Genomic DNA, 15543 nt, shown 5'->3' with positions numbered 1-15543 from the left:
CCATGCAAGATTTCAAGGGCTTACCAGGAAGAAAGGGGATACAAAATATTTCATTGATAATTTTGATAGTGATCACAGGTTGAAAATGATAACATTTTGGATACCTTAGGTAAGTAAAATACAGTTCAAAATTCATTTCACCTGTTTCTTTTTCCTTCTCTAAATGTGGTTACTAGGCAACTTGAAACTGATGGGGCTCACGTGATATTTATATGGTCAGCGTGCTCTCAATGTCAGAGTGCCCCAGGAAGCAGTCCTCGATGCTCCATTCTTCCTCTACACTCACTCTCTCCTTTATGGCTTTGAATACTTTACATATGCCCACACCTGCTAGACCTCTCATCTGAGTTCCTGGCATGTGTTTCCAGCTGCCTGCTCAACTTCTCCACCTGGAAGTCTAACCTGCATCTCAGACTGCCTCTCCCAGCTCAGCGGACGGCAATGTTGTCCAGTTGTTCAAGAGAAAATCTTGGAGTCAACTTTGACTTCTTCCTTTCCTTCAAATGCCAGATCCATTTCTTCCTGTGGGCTTACATTCAAAGTACATCCAGAATCTAACCACTTTTCACTAGGATGGGGTTCAGGACACATTATTCCTGAATGCGGCACCTTGGCATATTGAATATTTTCAGCTGAAGGATTTTGAGGAAACAGCAGAAGCAAGAAGATCACTCTGAACTCCCCCTGCCCTTTCCCCCTGAGGTAGGTCCCAAGACCCTCCCTCATGTGAGAGGCATTCTCATTATACCCAGAGGAATGGAAGAAAAGGGACTTGGACACGAAGAAGAATCTGAAACAAGGCTTGCTGAGTTTCCCCTGGTTTACTACGCTTAGCTCAGACTCTGTCCTAGCCTATGACTTTCCACTCTTCATCAAACCTAGCATTAAAAACATTCAAGTTTACCCAATTTTTTTTTTCAGGTCTTCAATTCCTTATGAAAGCCCTTGTGTCATGTAAAATAAACATGTATGCTTTTCTCCTGTTAGTCTTTATCAGTTTAACTTTTAGACCACGCCAAGGGGTCCTCGGAGAGTCAAGGAAAACTCTTTTCTGCCCTACAACTACTTTTCCTGCTACCCCGATCTTTTCTTGCCTAGATTACTAGGACAGCAAGGATCAGATCTCCCCGCTTCTACCCTTATGTCTTTACAGTCTGTTCTTAACACAGCACCCGAGGGATCCTTTGAAAACTTAAGTGCTGTCACTCCTTGGTTAAAAACCCTGCCACGACTCCCCATGTCACTCAGAGTAAAAGCAGCAAAGTCCTTACAACGGTAAAGGCCCTGCACGATCTGATCCCTACTGTTTCTCTGGCCCCATCTCCCACCAGCCCTGTTCACCCTGCACCAGCCACACCACTAGTCCTTAACAGGCCACACGTTAGATGCTCCTCCAGGCCTTCGTATTAGACGCTCCCTCTGCCTGGAATGCTCTGCTCTTAGATATTTACACGGTTGAAAATCCTGAGATATTCACATGGCTGAATATCTAATTCAACTCCTTCAGTTTTTTGTTCAGATGCCCCATTCTACAGGGGGTTCTTCGGTTTAAAATTGCAATCTACCTCCCCCTACCCCAGTCCCACCTACTTTTTTTCCAGAGTACTTACATCACCTTCCAATATTCTACACAATTTAAAAAAATATTTGTTTTGTTCTGTTTTGGGGGGAGGGGAGGTAATTAGGTTTATGTATGTGTGTGTGTATTTAATGAAGGTGCTGGGGATTGAACCCAGGACCTCGTGCATGCTAAGCACATGCTCTACCACTGAGCTGTACTGTCCCATCAGTATCCTATAGAGTTTCCTTATTTATTATGTTTATTGTTGTCCCATTCACCATCCTTGCCCTGTGGGGCAAGGTCTCTTTCGTTCCCTGATGCATTCCAAGTGCTTACAACAGTGCCTGACACATAGTAGACACTAAACACACAGCTGTTGAATGAACTGTAGGCTAATCAGAGTCGGCTGCTTCTGCTCACAAGGTGCAATAAAGACAAATTCTAGTTCAAGGTGGCCAAGCTGGAAGCAGCAAAGAAAAGCAGAATCACAAATCAGATTCTGAAATTCAGATCAATAAATCGATTACTCGCCAGATCTAAATGCAGCCAACCGAATGGTCTGATGTCGCTCCTTTTCTGTCTTAGGTTGGTACAGATGATTGGGTTGGGGAGTAGCCTGCAAATCTCACTGGGGATATGGAGAAGGCACCAGGCATTGCTGCAACCCTGACTCTGGCCCCTAAACAGCCTCTTTTCATGCATGCTTTTGCTGAAAAGAGGATCTCATTCCAAGGTGAAGAAAGGAATGCAGTTACCGGGCAAGGACAACATTCCTGGGGAGATTAGAGAAGGTAGGTTCTTTGCAGCCTCCTTTCTACTTCTTTGTTCTGGGTCTAGGCCCGGAGGCTAAGGCCATTAAGCAGAAAACCATCGGGGATGCTAAGAACCCAAGGCCAGCAGGCCCTGCCCTCCTGTGTTTTTTTCAGTTCAGCTGGGGTGGGGGTACACGTGACAAGACCCAGCAATGTTACGAACATTCTTTCATCCATAAACAAATATTTATTGAGCTCCTATTATGTGCCAGACCCATTCTTGGTCTTGAGGAAACAGAGGTGATTAATAAAAGGTCCCTGCTTTCATGGCGCCTATGTTCTGGTTGGGAAAACAAAATAATCAAAAGAAAAATGACTTGGAGGGTAGGGTATAGCTGAGCCGTAGAGTGCATGCTTAGCACGCATGAGGTCCTGGTTCAACCACCAGTACCTCTGTTAACAAAAATTAAATTAAATTAAGGCAATACATAAATAAATAAACCTAAATATCACTCCCCAAGGAAACAAAAAAAAAATTTTAATGACTTAGATAATTTCAGATCATGGCGCTTGGTGGGCACTAAGAAGAAAATTGAAACAGAAATGTGACAGGGATTAGGCTGCTTTAGTTTGGGTGGTTAGGAAAGAAGAAGGTAACATCCTGTCTGAGACCTGGATGATAAAAGGACTTCGTCATGCCCAGAACAACCAGGTAGAAAGAACAGCGAGCATCAAGGCTCTAGGCTGGAAAGGATGTTCATGGAAACCAGAAGAAGCCTATGTGGCTTGGGAGTAGTGAAGGCGAGTAGAAAGGAAGATGGGAAGAAATTGGAGAGGTGAGATGAGGTCAGACCATGCAACGGGCAGACACTGACAGGAAATATCATATTCTAATTTAAATTTTGTAAGTAGCCCCCTAAATTGTAGGGACAATTAAAAAACTAGTGCAATAGTACAGGTGAAAGATAATCACAGCCTGGGCAAATGAGGAGGTGGTGGTGGTGGAAATAAAGAGGCATGAGTGGGTTCAAGACATACTGGATATTTTGGAGTGTGGAAGACAAAATGCGCTGGACAATTAGGCAAAGTAACTTCTATCTCACAGAGAAAAGTAAGGGGTGAATATGCAGCATCTGTCACACACCAGCCTTTGCTCCCTTCTCAAAGTGGTAGGAATGAACACGATCACTAAAAACTCAGAGATGTAGTTTCTCTGTAGCATAGAAAAATAAGAAGCATATAAACTTAAAATTATACTTAGTAGTCAGTATTTCAGTATTCTGTCTTAGAAATGGTCTAGGTATTTAATGAATGCCTCTTAATTAACTCAATTTAGTATCAGTTTAAGGTTTTACGCTTCCTAAGAACTTGGAAACTAACTTCGTACTCATTACTGCTAAAATAAAGTTTGTCAGAATAATTATCCTATTTGGTTAAACACAAATTTACACTTTCTGTAATTTCAAACATTTAACAGATGAAAAGTAGAAGTAATACTAGTTTATTCAACTAGTAAGTCTATGCAAGGTTAAGAACGTATCTAAGTAGAATGAAAATGTACATTTATATTTCACTTGATGCCTGTAACTCAGACAAAACATAGCTATTTTTATTAAACCAAAATTATTAAACTAGATTTGTTTGCCAGAGATTTACCTAAATTATGTTAACTTGAGTTTTATTTTTTTAAATTTATCATTAAACTTTTTATTTATTTTTTAAATTCGTTTTTGTTTTTTTGGGGGGAGGGATGGGTAATTAGGTTTATTTATTTATTTATTATATTTTTATTTAAATACTGGGGATCAAACCCATGACCTCGTGCATGCTTATCCCGTGCTCTACCACTGAGTATACCCTCCCCTCTTAACTTGGGTTCTTAAAATGTTTCTGATAAACTTTCTATAAGAATGTCTCTTCTTTCCACATTTTAAACTTACTGAAAGTTCAATTTCCTTAATTTCTGGGGAACTTTAGAAATATTTAATTTATGTAAGTGCTTATTTATCACTAAGTCAATCAAAATAGAACTCCCCTAACAGATTTTTTTAAAGATATTTTAAAGTATATTTTTAATGAACTTTTAAGGAAATGTTTTTGGGGGGCAGGAGGAGGTAATTAGGTTTATTATTTATTTTTGGAGGAGGTGCTGGGGATTGAAGCCAAGACCTCATGGTGCTAAGCATGTGCTCTACTGCTTGAGCTACACCCTCCTCCACCAACAGATTTTATAGTCTAATTTGGTAACACCATCTGTAGTTAAGGATATATTACACATTCACACAATGAGCAGTAAAGATCTTCCTAAGTTATAATAGACATAAAATGTACAGACACACAGAAACCTCAGAGTTTCAATTCTAAAATTTCAACCATAGGCCAAACATAACCATGAGGTGGGTCACCCAGCTAGAGAGTGGAAAAGCCAGGATTCCAACCCTGGTACCCTGGCTCCAAATGGATTAAGTGGCCAAGCTAACCATTTGCACTAGTCCTACTTAAACCAACGGAGAAAAGCAGCCCAGCTACAATAGAGGTCCCCTCTTAGAAAAGGAGAGTAAAGGAAAGCTCCAGGACACCCCCGGGCATCAATCACCAGTCAAGCACATGTCAGGTCCTGCTGAACAGGGACAGGAGGTGAAAGCTGATAGATACAGACCTCGGTGGTACTAGGTCAAGTGTTTGGTTCTGTGATCAGAGATGGGGTTTGAGCTTCCTGGTCAAAAAATTCAACTGCCAGAAATTCTGTCCTCTGAGAGGCTGTATTTTGTCCCATTCCATTTAGTCCACTCTCCGTGGCCTGCTACTTCTAAATGTTACTATTTTTGTGCTGGTAGTTTCCAACCAAAGGCTGCAAATCTGCAGAAACAATCCTTCCATCTTTCAGGAAGCGCTGTTGACCAACTATTCTCAATGCTAGCTGAACTTCAGGCCAACTTCTTAGGCTACAGCTCTGTGAAATCTCCACCTTCTTCAGGGCTGAACACCCCTTTGGAAAGGTTCTATGCGTCAGGATTCTGAAGGAAGGCTATGCTTCTCAGTGCTGTTGATTTTTTCCCACAGAATCTGATGTCATGACCTGGACCTCCGCTGTTCAGCCTGGATCAAATACACTAGAAACTTCTGCCATTTTCCTTCCTGGGTGTCCCAGTGACTGCACAGCTGAGTAAGTCTTGCTCCTGACAAATGCACTACTCTCTTCTCCTGAGCATCACCTAAGCCTTTATTTTTCCTCTTTATCATCCTTGGTATAAGCTTCTTGATTTGAATTGGTTTGCACCATTCAGGGCTCTTCTAAACCAGGCGCGGTCTAGTGCAGAGGTTAACTGGGCAGATTATTGTCTTGTTTGACCTCATCATTTGAATATGAGCAGTTATCAGTTATTCAAAGAACTTCCAGGTTACTGTCCTTCTTCTTACATGTACATTCATTATGGTGCCAACAGCATCAAATGTATGAAGCTCTGACAGGATTCTCTTAAGGACAATTTAAAGCTGTGTACCTTCCAGGACCTATGAATAAAAAAATCTTGTTCCTCAAAAAGTTCCCTGATGTTTTTTGCTAAAGGGCATCCTACAACCATAATAAAAACTACAAGGGCTATTTAAGCCACAGCATTGACCCAATGAGGAAAGTGTCTATGGGGATTTGTTATGAGTAATATAAGCCTTGTCTAGTGCCTCCGGCAATCTTAGTGTCACTATCAATAGTCTGGGAATGACCCAAAGCCACTTGTTGAAGAGATTATTCTTTTCCCATTGAATAGTCTTAGCACCATTATTAAAAACCAGTTGGTCATGTCATAGATGTGTGGATTCCTTTTGGGATTCTCACTTCTATTCCATTGATCAATATGTCTATCATTATGCCAATACCGCACTTTCTTATTCGCTTTCGCTTTGTAGCAAGTCCTGAAATTGTAAAGTGTCAGTTTTCCAACTTCGTTCCTCTTTTTCAAGATTGTTTTGACTATTCTGGGTCCCTTGCATTCCCATGTATATTTTAGGATCACTATGTGAATGTCTACACAAAAGGCAGTGGGGATTTTGATAGGAACTGCATTCAATCTGGAGATCAATTTGGGTAGTATTGCCATCTTAACGAAACAAAGTGTTCTAATATATTGACATGAAATACCTTTCCATTTATTTGTCTTCCTTTTTAAATTTAAAAATTTTTATTTTTATTTTTTATTTCTTTTTAATTTTTATTTATTTTGTTGGAGGAGGTGATTAGGTTTATTTATTTATTTATGTTTAGAGGAGGTACTGGGAATTGAACCCAGTACCTTGTGCATGCTAAGAATGCACTTTACCACTTGAACTACGCTTGAATTATACCCTCCCCCCTTGTCTTCCTTATTTCATTGATATATTGTAGTTTTCAGTGTACAAGTGTTGCCCTTTTGTTAGATTCATCCCTCAGTATTTTATTCTTTTATGATGCTATTGTAAATGAAAGTGTTCCTTAATTTAATTTTTGGATTGCTCATTGGTAAAGTCTATAAATACAATTGATTTTTGTGTGTTGACCTATATCAACACAAACCTCGCTGAACATCTTTATCAATTTGAATGGGTTTGTGTGTATGTGTATGTGCACTCACGTATGTGTGTATGTGAAATTTTTAGTTTTTCCTCTATATAAGATCTTATCATCTCAGGATAGTTTTATTTTACTTTCTAATATAAATGCCATTTATTTATTGTTTCTTGCCTAATTACACTGGCTAGATCTTCCATTATAATATTTAATAGTAATGGGGAGAGAAGAGATCTTGTTTTTTTCCCATTGGTTATTTATGAGTACGTTGTTTAATTCTTACATATTTGTGAGTTTCCCAAATTTCCTTCTGTTACTGATTTCTAATTTCATTCCATTGTGGTTGGAGAATATACTTTGTATGATTCCAGTTCTTTTAAATTTATTGAGGCTAGGTTTATGCTCTTAACATACAGTCTATCCTGGAGAATGTTCTATGTGCTCTTAAGAAGAATATGTATGGTGCTGTTGTAAGGTGATGTATTCTATATATATCTGTTGTGTCTAGTTGCTTTGTAGTGCTGTTTAAGTCTTCTGTTTCCATGATGCTTTTCTGCCTAGTTGTTCTATCCATTATTAAAAGATAGGTATTAAGTTCTACAATTATTACTATTGAATTATTATTTCTGTTCAATTCTGTTAATTTTTGCTTTATGTATTTTAAGACTTGATTGTTATGTACATATATGTTTATACTATTATGTATTCTTGATGGACTGACTATCTTATCATTATAATAGATCCTTTTTAATCTCTAGTAACACTTTTATTTGTGTTAAAATCTATTTTGTCTACTATTAGTATAGCCATGTCAGCTGTATTTCAGTTACTATTTGCATGGCATATATATTTCCATCCTTTTAATTTCAACCTTTATGTGTCTTGGAATTTAGAATATATCTCTTGTAGACAGCTTAGAGTTGGATCATGTCTTTTTTTTTTTTATCCCTCCTACCAACATCTGCCTTTTCATTGAAGTATTTGGTTCCTTTATATTTAATGTAGCATCTAGTGAGGTAGGATTTATGTCTTCCATTTTGCATGAAGGACTCCTTTTAGTATTTCTAATAGAGCAGTCATGATAGTGATAAATTATCTCAGTTTTTGTTTATCTGGGAATATCTTAACTTCTCCTTCATTTTTGAAGGATAGTTTTGCTGGATATAGAATTCTTGGTTGACAGTCTTTTTCTTTTAGCACTTTGAATATGTTATCCTACTGCTTTCTGGTCTCTATTATTTTTGATGTGAAATGAGCTGTTAATCTTACTGAGAATCTTTTGTATATGATGAGTCATTTTTCTTTTGCTGTTTTCAAAATTCTCACTTGTCTTTTGACAGTTTTCTATGACATGTCAAGGTGTGGATCCCACTCAGTTTATCCTGAGAGTTCATTGAGATTCTTGGATGTGCAGACTAATGTTTTTTGTCAATTTTTTGGTTGTTATTTCTTTGAATATTCTTTCTTCCTATTTTCCCTCTTCTCTTTTTCTGAGACTTTAGTTATGCTTGTGCTAGTTCCTTTCTTGGTGTTCCACAGGTCTGAGACTCAGTTTATTTTCTTCATTCCTTTTAATTTCAGTTCCTCAATCTTAATTGACATTTCTTCAAGTTCTTGGATTCTTTTGCTTATTGAAATGTTCTGTTAAGTCTGTCTAGTAAACTTTTCATTTCAGTAATTTTACTTTTCAACTCCAGAATTTCTTTTTTTTATATATATATATAATTTCTCTTTATTGATTTTCTCCCTTTGGTAAGATATCATTTCATACTTTCCTTTAATTCTTTAGATACAATTTCCCTTAGTTCTTTCAGCATATTTATAATAGCAAATTTGAAGTATTTGTCTTGTAGCCCCAACAACTGGGCTTCCTCAGATAATGTTTCCAGTGACTGTTTTTTTCCCCCTCTTATATATGGGGCATACTTTCCAGTTTCTTTGCATAGCTCATAATTTTTTCTTGAACCAGACATTTAAAATTGTATAGTGTGGCAACTCTGTAAATCAGATTCTCACCCCCTCCTCAGGATTAGCTTAGTGACTTTCTTGGATTAATTTTATAAAGTCTATATTCCTTGTTATATGAAATTTCTGCTGTTAGCTGAGCAGCTTAGTGATTGAACAGAGATATCTTCAAATACCTTGAACCTATAAGTCTTCCTTCTTTTGCTTAATGACTCATGGTTATGTGTATAGATATGGTTTCAATAATTTGTCAGGCAGTTTACACCTTTCATTGCCTTCACTTCTTGGTTGGGCAAAGCCTCAAGGTCAGGCAGTAGTGAGACATTAGGTCCTTCTCAGGTCTTTCCTGGGCATGCATATGGCCTTATACATTGCCAAGACTATGTCCAATCTTTTCATGTCTCCCTATGGACATCTTATTCTCTAATTTTTCCCTTTAAGATTTTTTTCATCCTATTGTTAGCCTCAACTGTTAATAACACCTCTGGCAGCTTCAGTGTTATACAATTGCCACTGATTGTTTTTGATAAATGCCCTATGGAGAGGGCTATTTGCAGAGACTGAGTTCTGATTCAGGTCAAATAAAGACAAGCTCCGAGATAGTACTCTTCAGTGAGCTGCCAGATTAGTCAAATAGTGGAAATTTCCTGGGATTGGGACTTTAGGGGAGCTCCAGACCCATTCTCCCCCACCCAGTAGCTGCTAGTTTGCTGGCTTTCACAGCTACTGTTGTTGTGAAGCTGTTGGCTTTTCATGATACTTTAAAGCTGGAAAAAGAGGTGTTGGATTAGGAAAAGTTAAAATGTCTCTAAGCTCACTGTTCTTATTGAGATTCAGCCATTTTTCTTGACAAAACACTAATCAGATTATTGAAAACCTCTGTTTAATTTCAACAGTCTGAAAAAGTTGATTTGACAGGTTTTTCCAAACTCCTCACTGCCTTTAAGGAGGAATAGATTTTCAGAGATCATCATGCCATTCTGGAAGTTGGAAAGCTCTTCAGCTTTCTTTTCTTCTATGTTAGCATGGTATATTATATTCTTTTACTTTTATTCTATTGGTGTCTTTTTTTAATTAAAAAATTGGGGGGTGGTGGTAATTAGGTTTTATTTATTTATTTACTTTTAATGGAGGTAGTGGGGATTGAAACCAGGACCCTGTGAATGCTAGGTGCACACTCTACAACTGAGCTATACCCTCCCCCCTTCTATTGGTGTCTTTATATTAAAGTCAGTTCTGGAAGGTTCATGCATTTGGATACTGCTTTTTTCTTTTTATATACTGGTTGACAGTCTCTGGTTTTCAATTGGGATATTAAGAATATTTATTTTTAAACTGTTTATTCATATTGTTAGATTTAAAGCTACTCACTTGCTATTTTCTATTTGTTCTGTCTATTCATTGTTTTCTTTTTTTTTTTTTTTTTGCCTTCTTTTGGATTGAATATTTTTTATTATTTCATTTCAGCTCTCTTATTGCCTTATTAGCTCTAGTGCTTTGTGTTTTTGTTTTGTTTTGTTTTCAGTGGTTGCTTATGGTCTATAGTTATACACCTTCAACTTACCACAGTCTGCTTTGAAGTGACATTATGTTACTTCACAAATAGTATAAGAACACACAACTGTATACTCTTCTCATTTCTCCACTCCTGGTCTTCCTTCTATTGTTATCATACAATTTATTTCTACATATGTTGTAAGTCCCATATTACATTTGGTATTTTTGCTTTAACAGTCAATTATCTTTTACAGAAATTTTAAAGTTCTTTTATATTCACTCACATATTGATCATTTCCTGTGCTCTTCATTTTTTGGTGTAGGTTCAGATTTCTGTTTACTAATATTTTCCTTCTTCCTGAAGGCTTCCTTTAACATTTGTGTAGTTCAGGTGTGCTGGTGTAAATTTTTTCAGCTTTTAATGCTGAAAAGGTCTTTATTTGGTCATTGTTTTTGGAAATTTTTCTATGGGTATAGAATTCTAGGTTGACAATATTTTCTTCCAGTACTTAAAACTGTTGCTTCACTCTCTTCTGATTTTCATTATTTCAGACAATAAATCTGCTGCCATTATTATTCTTATATTCTCTCCATAAGTTGTCTTCTTTAATCTGGCTGTTTTAAATCTTATTGGTAGTCCTAAGAAATTTGATTATGATGTACTGTTTATTCTGTTTCTTGGGCTTGGGATTTGTTGAGCTTCTTGGGTCTGTGGATTTATAATTTTCATAAATTTGGAAAATTTTATATTCATTAGTCTTTCAAATATTTCTTCTGCCTGCTCCGCACTCCTTTGAAGACTCAGTTATATGCATATTAGGCCACTTGAAGTAGACCAACGTCTCACTAATGTTTTTTTTTTCAGTATTCTTTTTCCTTCTGTTTTCATTTTGTATAGTGTCCATTGCTATATCTTTAAGTTCTCTAATCATTTTTTGTAGTGTCTAATTTGCTGTTAATCCTGTTATGGATTAAATTGTGTCCCCATCAAAGTTACTATGTTGAAGCCCTAACCCCCAATTTTACTTTATTTGGAGATAGGATCTCTATTTATTTATTCATTTATTTTTAATGGAGGTACTGGGGATTGAACCCAGGACCTCATACATGCTAAGCACACTCTCTACCACTGAGCTATACCCTCCCCTCTGAGATAGGACCTTTAGGAAAGTTTTTAAGGTTAAACAAGACCATAGCAGTGTGGCCCTAAACTAAGAAGGTTGATGTCCTTATAAGGAAAGTAAGAGACCCCAGGAATACATGAATTCAGAGAAAAGGCCATGTGAGGACACAGGAAGAAGGTGGCCATCTGCAACTTGCAGGAGAATCCTTATCAGAAGCCAACTCTGCTGGCACATTCATCTTGGACTTCAGTCTCCAGAACTATAAGAAGATTAACTTCTGTTGCTTAAGCCTTCTAGTCTGTGGCATCCTATTATGGCAGCCCTAGCAGATAAACAAAAATCCCATCCAGTCTACTGTCATCCTTAAATGTTTATGTGAACTTTTAAAAATGTCTTCCATGTCTTTCAACATGCTTTTAATTTCTTGTTCCTTTTTTGGAATTATGGAATATATACTTAACATTCGTCTCATTTCTGGTTCTGTTTCTATTTATTGATTTCTCTCCTCATTATGGCTTGTGTTTTCCTGCTTATTTGCATGTCTGGTAATTTTTTATTGGGTGAAAGACATTGTGAATTTTACATTATTGGCTGCTGATTTTTTGGTAGTCTTTAAATATTGTTGTGTTTACTCTGGGATGCTGATAAATTACTTGGAAACAGTTTGGTTCTTTCAAGGATTGCTTTTAGCTTTGTTAGGTAAAATCAAAGCTATCTGTATTCTAGAGTAAAATTGGCCCCACTACGAGGGCAATACTTCTCAGTGCTCTACTCTAGCCCTGTGTATCACAAGGTTGTTCCACTGTGATAGTTGGGAATCTGAACTATTTTCAACCCTCTATATTTACTGGAAATTATTCTACTGCTTCTACCCAGTGGTTCTGTCACAGGTTTATGGCAGTTTTCTCACAACCATGTGTTGATCAGCATTTTCAACTGAAGACTAAAGGGAAATCCTCTGTAGACTGCTACAGTTCTCTCCTGTCCAACACTTTGCTCTATGAATTACAGATGCCTTGGCCTTTCCAAATTCCTACCTTTACCTCCTCATCTCAAGGAGACCCTGGGCTCTGTTTCTCTTCACTTTGCAGGTCTAGAAACTCTCTCCAGCTATAATTCATTTTTTTTCCTCTTCTCCCAGGGACCACTCTTCTGTATTACCTGTCATTCACTTTTTGGAAAACCACCGTTTCTTATCATTGGTGTGGTTTTTCAGTCATTTAAGGTGGGAGGGTAAATCTGGCCCCTATGTTCAGAAGTGAAAGTCTCCCTAAAAGGATTGAAGCACTAATTGCTTTCCTTTACTCCTAAAACTAACATTGCAAATTGACTCTACGTCAATAAAAAATAAGAATTTTTTTAAAGCATGTAAGTACTTGGTCCTTCCAGTTGGATAGGTACAAATAGCATAATATCATTATGTGTGACTGATGTGATGATCTTGAGATGTTGGCATTATCAAGATTTCTTTGGATTGCATTATATCATACTATATTATATTATCAGAGAGAAAGACATTGAACTTGAGCAAATCTGTGAGTGTAAGCTCTTCTAGGGCAAAGCAAACAGCATCTGGTGATCCTTGCAAACTGACACAGATTTTTTAAAAAATCCTTTGCAAGATAAATAGAGGCAAAGAAGCTATTTTGATTTAGTCCAAGCATTATAGGAACAGCAGCTGTAACTGTAATCACTATCTGATAAATTTTATGATCCACAATGATTCTCCAAGATCACAAGCTAAACAAGTGAGTTGAATGGGGATATTTTACATATCAACATTCCTGCACATACCAAGCTTGGAAAGAGGGATCAATGAATACTATTGTGTGGGCCACATTTTTGGATCATAATGCTATAAAGTTAGAAATCAATAATAAAAAGATAATTTTTAAATGCACACATTTGGAAAATTTAAAACACACCTCTCTCCATAGATTTATATGGAAAGAACAAGATACTAAGTTGAAGTAAATCATTCCAGATATTGAGTATTTTTTAATATATAATACCAATTGTGTAAAAATGGAGGAAATATATATATATAATATATATATATATATTTGTATGTATGTATAAAAGTCATTTGGAAATATATCTCCCCCATTTAACAGTGAACACTTATATTGAGGGAGTATACAAAATCATATGGAGGGAATCCATAATAGGATGGAAACTTTCCATAGAATACCATTTCACATTTTTGATTTTTGATTTCTATGTATATATTAACTAATCAAAAGTTAAGTGCTTAAAATTATAAAACATACTTTAGCAATTCATGAGCCAAAGAAGAAAATATAATGAATAATTAAAATATACTTAGAAATGAGTGGCAATAAAATCTGTACTTTTCAAAATTTGGAGGTTTTTAGGGGGTAAATTAGGTTTATTTATTCATTTATTTATTTTTAATGGTGGTGCTAGGACTTGAATCCAGGACCTCGTGCATGCTAAGCATGCACTCTACCACTGAGCTATACCTTCCTCCGTCAAAATTTATAAGAAGCAGATGAAACAGTACCAAAAGGAACATTAACATGCAAATAGTAGAGCAGAAGATAGACTGAAGTTAAAGTGCAAAGAATCTTCAAAAAATTAGAAAATAATAATAGTGCCAGTTCAAGGAAACATTTTAATTGTACTCTATTTCTGACTATACAATGGAGAATTAATCTGAACAAATCTACTGTTTCAATTAAAATTCTGAATAAAGTGTTTTTGTTTCTTGTTTTTGTTTTTAAAAAACCTTTTAAATGTGTTGCTGGGCTGGCATAAAAGAAATCTCGCACTATGAGATGCAAGAGAAATTTTAGAAGTTCAGTGCTCTAGCATCTACTCTGAAGTTTTGAGATCAACCCTGAGGCCTTGACTTCCATTTTCATGGCCACATGGATCATAGGATCTCCTAAATAGAGATAAGTAGCCACCCTAATGAGAGATGGCTACAAAAAGTGAGCAGAAATGGAGTCAAGGAAAATCCACTCTTCCTCCTTTGTCTCATAAAAACCAAGTCTTTATTAGGATAATAAAGACCTTTCACATTCAAATTTTAAGTAATCCTTTGAGTAATACTTTAACTAGGATATAGGCCATCATGTTCTCCACAAAAAGGGAGAAAAAGTCCTAAAGAGGAAACAAAGGAGATGAAAGGACAGCAATATGAAAGATCACAAGAGAGAAGGAAAGGGAGTCAGGTAAAATATGAGAAGACTGCAAGGAAATCAAACCAGTAACAGATGACAAAAAGATGTGTAGCATGGATATTATAGACAATGCAATGCATGATTTAGAGGGTTATTATGAGAAAGTTCCTTAAAATGTGGAGGAAAAGGAGAAAGGATGAAATAATAAGAGAAGAAGAAATAGCAATAGAAGACAGAAAACAGAGCTTTAACTCAAGAATCACTGCTATTCTAAAGGGAGAAAAAAATGAAAGCAAAGTCAAAACTAAAAGTTTTTGGAGCTGGGAAAGAACCTTAAGCATTAAGACAAAAGGGGATCACCGTATTGGATAAAAATTAACAAACAGACCCCCATAGACATGCTCCAGCAAAAATTTAAATTACAAAAATAGGGAGAGTGCTATAGCTTACACAGAATAAACAGATTAGCTAACTATACCGGAAAACATTTATTTGAATTTTTTCTGGAATGTTAAATATAAGAAGGCAATGGAACAACAGACACAGAATTTTAAGGAAAAATTATGTGTGACAGCTGTAAGTCAGCAAAAGACATGTACTAAAATAGATATTTTCAATGTTTTTGGTCCATGAACCTATTGGTTCTTTGAGATCTTTTTCAGGGGTTTGCAAAGTCGAATGTGTTTTTATCATAATAGTAAGACATCTTTCGCCTTTTTCACTCTGTTGATATTTGCACCACTGATAAAAAGCAACAGTGGGTAAAACTGCTGGCAGCTTAGCCCAAATTAATGTCATGATACCAGCTGCACTAGTAGTTACATTCCTCACCACCACACACTCATAACAGAAGAAAGTATCCTTGATGAAATAGGAAAAATATTAATTTTACTAACTCTCGAATCTTATGTGCACATTTAAAAAACATTCTATGTGGTAAACAGGAAATATATAT

The sequence above is a fragment of the Camelus dromedarius genome, chromosome 21 (assembly GCF_036321535.1).
Source record: "Camelus dromedarius isolate mCamDro1 chromosome 21, mCamDro1.pat, whole genome shotgun sequence".
Lineage (NCBI taxonomy): Eukaryota > Metazoa > Chordata > Mammalia > Artiodactyla > Camelidae > Camelus > Camelus dromedarius.
This window is presented reverse-complemented; position numbering follows the sequence as displayed.